Genomic DNA, 8,975 nt, shown 5'->3' on the forward strand with positions numbered 1-8,975 from the left:
GGCTGAAAATGCTCAAAGCCACTGAGAAAGATTTTTTTCTTGTTAATCAGAAGAACAACTCTCCATAACAAGGTTTCTCAAGATAACTCTGGTAGCTGCAGCCAAATCCTGCAAATCAAAGCTGTTTAGGAGATGGAGCAGATAAGCATGCAAGCTTGAGGGTGCTTATCTAAACTGATCTCCAAACCTTGCAAGCCTGGAGAAAAATGAACAGTGCTAAGCAGGGTTACTCCATGCTGCTCCACTAAAAGCTAGGCGGCATTACAGGTGTTGCCTTTATCTCAGCTAAGCACAGGTAGTCACTCAAGCAGGCCCTCTGCCAGTGTATGTAAAGGGATCTGCTCTCCTGGTGCACCTGGAGACAATCATGGAAGCAGGACCTGATGGCAGGGTGGTGGAATTGGTTGGTGGGGGCTGAAAGGCTTTGCCAGCTTTGCCTTCAGATTGATTCATGTGGGAGTGATTTGGGGAAGGTTCAGAGAAGTGCAGGGGTGGGGGATTGGAAGAGGCTGGAGATTTGCTGCGTTAGTACCTCCAAGAGAAGAAACCTAGTTGACTTTCAGAGTGAGAAAGGATTTATGGGTGCCTTTTTTCCTCCTTGAAATATCGCCATGGCCCATGGCACTGATGGTTTCACTGTCAGAACAACAGGGTTTGATTGCCGTTGGGGAAATTTTGGGGTGGAGGCGTTTAGTGCTGGAGAAATCTGGGCAGAAGGGATCTCCTGTGAGGCCAAGAGCATCTGGGTAAGATCTTTTTCCTGTCTCACAGTGTCTGCTGGATTTGGAGACCAGCAAGTGGAAACTAGGGGCCATGCAAATTGGCCACTGGGGCCTCTGGCACTTGTGTCATTGATTTACCAGAATGTTTCCTGGGCAGCAGTGAGGCAAGTTCCTTGCACTGTGAAAAATCAGTGTGGTGAGGAGATAACAGTGCTCATCTGGGTTAGGTGCTGTCAGAAAGCTTTTGGCTGGGATGGTGTGAATTGAGCGTTTATGGTTTAGCAGCTGCTCATTAGGCTTTGTCAACAGCAAAAGCAGGAGCAAAGATGAGATGAATTCACACCAGTTTCCCTTCAGAACACCTTCACATTGGGCGGAAGGGTGCTCTCGGGAGGAGACACTCAAGAAATGGACAAAAATAGGGGGAAATACCTGGTGATGGACCGCTTTGTGCTTGCAGCTACCAGGCATGTGCTGTTTCTTCACCTGCATCATGCTTGGTGGTTGGGCCAGAGGTTCAAGTGGTTGTCAACAGCCCCATTGGAACAGGTCCCTCTGTTGACCTCCAGACTTTAGGAAAGGAGCTTGTCTGTGGTGTTTAACATTTCTTCCTTTCAGAAAGTCTTCAGATTCCCTAAATATGAGCTGAGATTCCCCACATAGGCTATTGCACTTGATTTACTTTGTAACTGAAAATTGTTAACAAGGATTTAACTACTATTGTGGAAATAAACTCAAGAGTGAGAGGTGTAGCACTGGGTGATTGCTTGAAGCAACTGATGGCATTAATGTGTGTGCAGCTCTGGGTGGGCACACTTGGAAATGAATATATTGCTTAATTGGACTTAATAAAAGCAAATTATAGCTGCTGTTCCAGAAGTGCTGCTAGATTTGTAGCAAAGTTTTTATCCCTGTGATCAGATAGTGGTATGTTGTGGTTGGTCAAGGGCCACCAGGCACACCAAATCACACAGAATTGCAGAACAGGAGGGCTGGAAGGGATCTCTGGAGGTCATCCACTCCAACCCTCCCTGCCAGAGCAGGTTCAACTACAGCAGGTTTCACAGGAACACAATGTCCAGGGGGGCTTTGAATAACTCCAGAGATGGAGACTCCTCTCTGGGCAGCCTGTTCCAGTGTTCTACCACCCTCCAAGTAAAGAAGTTCCTCCTCACATTTAGATGGAACATCCCATACTCAAGTTTGTACTCTATTACTTCTTGTCCTGCCACTGGGCACCTCTGAAAAAAGACTGGACCTGTCCTTCTGACAGGTTTTCTGTCCTTCTCCAGATTTTAAGTATTGAAAGATCCCCTCTTGGAATTTTCTTTAGGATAAAAAGCCCCAAGTCCCTCAGCCTTATTTCATAAGACTGTTGTAGTTCCCTGATCATCTCTGTAGCCTTTTGCTGTACCCTTTCAAGCAGATCCCTGTCCATCTTGAACTGGGGAGCCCAGTACTGGACACAATATTCCAGATGAGGCCTTAGCAGGGCAGTTTAGAGGGGGAAGAGAGCATCCCTTGACTTGCTGGCCACACTTTTCTTGATGCATTTCAGGATACCTGGCCACAAGGGCACATTGCTAGCTCATGGTCTTCCTGTTGTCCATCAGCACTCCCAATTCTTTTTTCCACAGAGCTGCTTTCCAGCAGGTCAGCCCCTCACCTGTACTGTTGCAGAGGGATTTTCTTCCCTAGGTGCAGGACCCTACACTTGCCCTTGAACTTTATAAGATTACAAAATGTACAGTCCATCCCAGGGGGAAACTTTGTAGGTCCACAAAAAGTTTTGTCAATGCTTTGGGTAGGTAGCACAAAGCAGCCTGCTGTTTGGTATGACCTTCCTGGTGGTGTATCTCCCATGCTGTTCCTGTGGTGGTGAAGGGTTGGTGGTCAAGGCTCACATGGGCTCTGGGTCTGGTCAGAGTAAGGTAAACCCTTCACCATGGCACCTGGGGGTCATCACTGGCCAAGAAGACAGAGTGTCCTGGTTCCTGTGCAAGATGTCTTCCAGCTTACCTACAACCTTTCCTGGACTACAGAGCTGTCAGTGGGTCAGAGTGGTAAACCAAATTGACGTCCCTGCAGGTAGATCCCTGAAGCTGGTGTGGTCCTTCCCACTTGACAGCAAAGTAGTTTTGTTCTGCCTCTACTTTGTTGATGCCTTTGGAGGCTCTGGGCCACAAAGCTGGGCAGTTGTTGCAGCTGGTCTGCCCTGTTTGAGCCTGATCTGCCCATCTTACCAGCAGCAGGCTTTTGGCAATGCATCCTTCAGAAGCACAAGCATGTGAAACTTGGTGCTTGTTTTCTTGGTCTGTCCTTGCAGTCTTCATCTCAGGATCATGCTCACAGCACTGGCTCACAGTTAGAGATGACCTTTTTGCAGATGTGAAGTGGGGAAGCCTCTTCCAGGAGCATGTTTTCAGAACATACCTGATGTACTCCTCCAATCAGTGTCTCAAGGTGGGTCAAGAAGGATGAATATAATGAAGTTTGGGGAAGGAATGCTGCACTAATGCTTCAGTAATGAGAGGACCCAGTTTTTATGTCCTTGACTTCTGGAGTTAAGGCCATAACCTAAATGGGCTGGATGCTCTGGTGCCTGTGAACCTGGTGTGTCTGTAGGGAGATGAACATGGGAGCGGTTCAGAGCTTGGGGAGGACCCTGGTAAGAATAACAAGGCCTGAGCTTGGCTCATCCCTGCTGATTGCATTGCCTCAAATCACCTGGTCTTTGTAATAGCTTATTTACCTTGGCTTACAGAAACATGGCCAGGTGGAAGTCAGGGCTGGTTTGAGCAAACACAGCCTACAACAGCTCTTGGAGCAAGGCTTGACAGGCACATATGTAGTGCTATGGGCAGTGGTTTGCCTGGTGGATGTCCATCATCTCTCCTGGACTAAATGAACATTTTGGTGTCTCTGCACTTTTAAAAAAGCAGCAGAAGAGAATGGAGATTTCAGATGGGACCTCAGGCTCCAGAAGGAGAAGAATTATAGCAGTCTCGTCCAAGAGAGTTTGTTCACCAAAGATGGTGTGACTCTGGTCAAAGAATCTGCTCCTGATAGAGCAGATTGAGTAACAGAAAACATAGGTGAGTTTGGCTCCAAAAGCATGCTGTGTTACTGTGCCCATCCTTGAAAACTAAGGTTGTGACATGAAACTGTGTGTATAGAGTAGTGGTGGCTCTTTATAGGGCACTGGGTAACTCTACAATGCAAATACCTGATAATGAAGGAGAAGAAGGGGGGGGGGGGGTGTGGGGGGGGTGTATCTCAGTGTAGCTGTAAGTATCTCCTGAAAAGCCATCTGCTTGTCATGGTACAAAAAAAATCATGGAATGGTTAAGGTTGAAGGGGTTCTCTGGAGATCAGCTAGCTCAACTACCCCCAGCCCCACTAAAGCAGGGTCACCCACAGCAGCTTGCCCAGGATCACAATGGCCAGGTATCTTTGGAATTTCTCCAGGGAAGGAGACTTCACAACCTCTCTGGCCAGCCTGCTACAGGGCTCCAGCACCCTCACACCAAAGAAGTCCTTTCTCCTGTTCAGGTGGAGTCTCCTGGGTTTCAATTTGTGTCCATTGCCCCTTGTCCTGTCACTGGGCACCACTGACAAGAGTCTGGCCCCAGCTTCATGCCTTTTAGCTCTTGCTGAACATCAAGTAGATTACCTCTCAGGCAGCTCTTCTTCAAGCATCACCAGCCCCAGGGCTCTCAGCCTTTCCTCCTCACAGAGATGCTCCAGGCCCCTCACCATCTTTGTAGCCTCCACTGTACTCTCTCCAGTAGTTCCTTGTCTCTCTCCACCCAGAGCCCTGCTTGGTCCTTCTCATCCAGTGCTGCAGAAAGGGACAAAGCATGAGCATCACTCAGGAAAAAAGTTTTTCTCCTCTGTCCACTCTGAAGGTATGAAAGCCTGGGGGTGTTGTCTGTGGCAGGGAAAAGCAGGTATATTCCTCTGCATTGTTTCCTGGTGTGGAGCCAAAAGGTGGAAGTTTATACTTAAGGTTCACTACAGCTGTTTAAAGTGCCGCTGTCTTGTGCCAGCCATACCACCTGAATGGCCAAGGGATATATATAAAACTTCAATTATTTTCTGAAGGTTTGTTGTTATTCATTTGGAGACGGATGAGAGGAGATTCCTCATGAATGATGTAACCTACATGGACTCTGTTATATCCAACGGTGTGAGCTGAAAAATTAGGGAGCCAAAACCAGGTCAAACTTTTCTCTTCTCTTCTCTTCTCTTCTCTTCTCTTCTCTTCTCTTCTCTTCTCTTCTCTTCTCTTCTCTTCTCTTCTCTTCTCTTCTCTCCTCTCCCTCTCCTCTCCCTCTCCTCTCCCTCTCCTCTCCCTCTCCTCTCCCTCTCCTCTCCCTCTCCTCTCCCTCTCCTCTCCCTCTCCTCTCCCTCTCCTCTCCCTCTCCTCTCCCTCTCCTCTCCCTCTCCTCTCCCTCTCCTCTCCCTCTCCTCTCCCTCTCCTCTCCCTCTCCTCTCCCTCTCCTCTCCCTCTCCTCTCCCTCTCCTCTCCCTCTCCTCTCCCTCTCCTCTCCCTCTCCTCTCCCTCTCCTCTCCCTCTCCTCTCCCTCTCCTCTCCCTCTCCTCTCCCTCTCCTCTCCCTCTCCTCTCCCTCTCCTCTCCCTCTCCTCTCCCTCTCCTCTCCCTCTCCTCTCCCTCTCCTCTCCCTCTCCTCTCCCTCTCCTCTCCCTCTCCTCTCCCTCTCCTCTCCCTCTCCTCTCCCTCTCCTCTCCCTCTCCTCTCCCTCTCCTCTCCCTCTCCTCTCCCTCTCCTCACTTCTTTTTATTTTTTAAGTGAGACAAAGTACTGGTTGGAGAGATCTGAGTTTACTAAAACCATTTAATTCACCCTATTTAAGAAGGTACTTAGTATCTTTAAATATAGGTACTTTATAAGGGACAAAATAAGAGAAATCAGAAGCTTTGCTGTGAAAGCAAAAAATAATATTTGATGTGTAAAAAAACCCTATAAATCTTACTTACCTGTTTTTCTCCTGACACTGTTTTCAGTGTCTCCAAATTGATTTAAGCCCTGCTCTAGAACTCCACCTCTGTGGCATTTTACTGCTGCTTTAGCAAATGCCACCTCACTGCACAGACCAAAGCCCTGGATGATGTCCCACCACCTTTTCCCAGAGCTTAATGAAGGGTCCAGAGCCCAAACTTTCTCTGCATTGGCCATGTCTTACTCATTTTTGCTGCCCCTTGCAGCTCCTCTTTTCTTTTCCAGGGGCTGAATCCTGGCCCTCGTAACACCATGTCTTTTCTCCCATGGTATTTTTAAGCCCACAATGCCCATATTAAGGTGCCAGCCCAAGGAGATGTAGACCATGAGCATCACTTTTTATGGTCACCTGCAGAGTCCCTGTGCAAGGTCTGGCACATACTGGGATCTACCTGTCAGTCAAGATTTAGTGGTGACCCGCAGAGCCGAGCCAAGCCATGAGCTGATGGCAGCCACTGCAGTACCTAGCCAGTTTTGGTTTGGGTGGGACTCGTTTATACTCAGAAAGTTATGGAAAGTTGTAGCCTGATCAGAGCAGTCCAAAGGTGACCAGCACTTCCCCAGGGAACAGCTGATTTCTAGTTTTGGAGCAGACAAAAAGGTAATTGTCTGCACATCCCCAAGTGCCTGCCAGATTCGAGGACCTGTGGCCGAGCCACAGGAAGAGTAACCAAATTACACCAGGCTTGGGAAACGACCGGTTGAGTTTCCCAAGCCACATCAAACCAAGCTGAAGAGAGATGAACTGGTCTGCTTGGGCTTGAAGGATAGCAAACATTGCCTTTGTTTTGAAAACAACAACCGCAGCGGCCAGGAATAACAGAAGAGGTAACCACATCGAAGCCTCTAATGGGAGTTCCTTCCTTGGGTAAGCAGCACAATTATCGTGATGTTCCTGGTGTGTTTTGTGGGATGTCCTGGATGAAGGACAGCATGTCCTGGCTGAGTGAAGCACTGCAGGTGATGTTGCAATTTCTTCTTCCCAACTGAGTACTGAGCACTCGTTTCTCCCTTGAGTTGTGTTTTCACTCTCTTGATTAGTCTCAGGCTTGGAAGAGCCAATTTTTTCACCCCCAAAAGGGGCAATTCTGAACCTGCTGCCACCTGGAGTAAATGAAAGGAGCTATGGAAATCATGGGAGAAACTTGTATTTGGGAGATTTCACCCCCAAACTTTGTAGCTAGGGGTTCCATAAATGTGTACCCATTTTGGAGCAGAGAGAGATGCACCATCCGAAACTCTATCATGGGTGGAGCAGAAGGGGCACAAGGCAAGGTCCTCTGAGTGTTCAGTGAGGCTGTGCAGAGAGGCAGCTTGAGGCAGACCCCATCCCAGCTGGTTCAGAGCCAGCTGTCTGCCTGAGGGATGGTGTGTGCAAGGACAGGAGGAAGCCGTGTCAGGAACAAGGAGGGAAAGCGATGGTGTGAGATAGGCTGTGGCCTGCGGCATGCCAACGCTCAGTGCATTAGTTCCTGGGAGGTAGCACATGTTACTTTGATCATCTGATCGTATTTGCATGAATCAGAATGTAAAAATCTTGGCTGGGGTTTACAAAGGAGCCTGGAGGAATGAGCTGCCTATCTATCTATGTATCTGACACGAGCAGAGTGAAAACCCTTCCACTCCTTCCTGGGACCATTTTCCAAGGAGAGACGGCTATGTGGAGCTTAAATGTTGTTTACAGCCATGGCAGGCTTTGGGGCTGTGATCATCTCTGCTCGAGAGCGTTCAAAAGGATAAAATGAGCCTCCTATTATAAGGGCTGAAAATGATCCTAAATGAATAACACACACGCAGCCTTCACAGGCACACATTTCTGAGCCCCTGGAAATGTTGGCACATGCAAACAAACAAAAACACATGTCTCGGGTCTCTGGTTTTCATAGATTTCTGCATGCCATGGCATTTGGGGGGATGGCATTGCCAAGAGCTAACGAACCAGATTCCCCAGCTTGGCTCATGGAGCTGGCTCAGTGACGCAGGGACCTTGGGCAGAACCTTTGAGGGGTGGCTGCCCACTGGAGAATCAGGCAGCAGGGAGGGCAGCTTCCTCTGGAGCAAGGTTTGCATTCAGTAGGTGCTCTGGGGCACGTTTTGGAATTGGGAGGCTCCAGAGCAAGATTTGCAGTTGTGAGGCTCTGGAGCAGCATTTGCAATCGGGAGGCTCTGGTGCAAAGTTCAGACCAGAGGATATGTAGCTATGTTTGCATTTGGGAGGCTCTGGAGCAAGGGTTGCAACTGGGAGGCTCTCTGGAGGCAGTCTCAGAACAGATCTGCACCCACCTCCACTTGAAGGCAAGGAGGTGATGGAGAGCAATTACTCTGAAACTTGCAGCTGATGGCAATGCCCAAAACACTCCCTGGAGAGAAAATCTGAGCAAACTGCAACTGTATGGCCCTATCCATTCCTAAAGTTGCGATGACAGTGACATTTGGGATCATATCAGGGGACCCCAAGGCTGAGCATGGGGGACAGGGACCCTGCATCTGCCTGGACCCCGCATCTGCCTGGACCCCATGGAGAGCTGGGCTTGTCCAGGCTGTGCCCTGCAGAGCAGCTGCTGTGACCCACAGAGCTCACCCAGCTCATGAGCACAGTCCGTCTGCCCGTCTGTCTGTCTGGGCTGCTTGGGAAAGGTAAAATGCTGTTTCCTGCAGGGCCAGATATTTTGGAGGGGAAAGAAAGCAATTTGTGGCTGTGTTGTCTGCCTGATCAAAAGTGTTACCGGACTCGGCTACACAATGTGCACTCTTTAAACCAGTCCCAATTAGCCCTTCTTGCTAATGCTGCGTTTCATTCCTGGGAGGCTGCACTCGGAGAGCTGTTATGACTTTGTGATTGTGCACATACCTTTATGTGCTTTCATTCTTAATCCCCTTTTTGCAGAAGCCAAAAGGTCTTCCAGCCAAAAAGGAAATCAAAACCTTTTGTTGGCTGCTTCGTAAGAATTAAGGGTGGGATGAAGGTTGTAGCAGGATCTTAATTAGCCATTGTAAATAACGAGAGCGGCAGTGCCTGCAACCATATACCACCTTGGGTTGAGATATTGTCAGACCACACAAAGCTAGGTGAATGGGCAGCACAATGGCAGATAAAATTCACCCCTGACAACTGCGAGGCAAGGCACAGTGAGGAATAATTCCAGCCCCACAAGCACATCATCCAGCTCCAAATTAATTGTAATAATTTACGCTTTTATTGAGCTATCCACAGCCACTCCAGGGTAGTTT

This window comes from Melanerpes formicivorus, unplaced genomic scaffold (genome assembly GCF_026170545.1).
Source record: "Melanerpes formicivorus ecotype bairdi unplaced genomic scaffold, bMelFor1.0.p_v2 SCAF_2, whole genome shotgun sequence".
Lineage (NCBI taxonomy): Eukaryota > Metazoa > Chordata > Aves > Piciformes > Picidae > Melanerpes > Melanerpes formicivorus.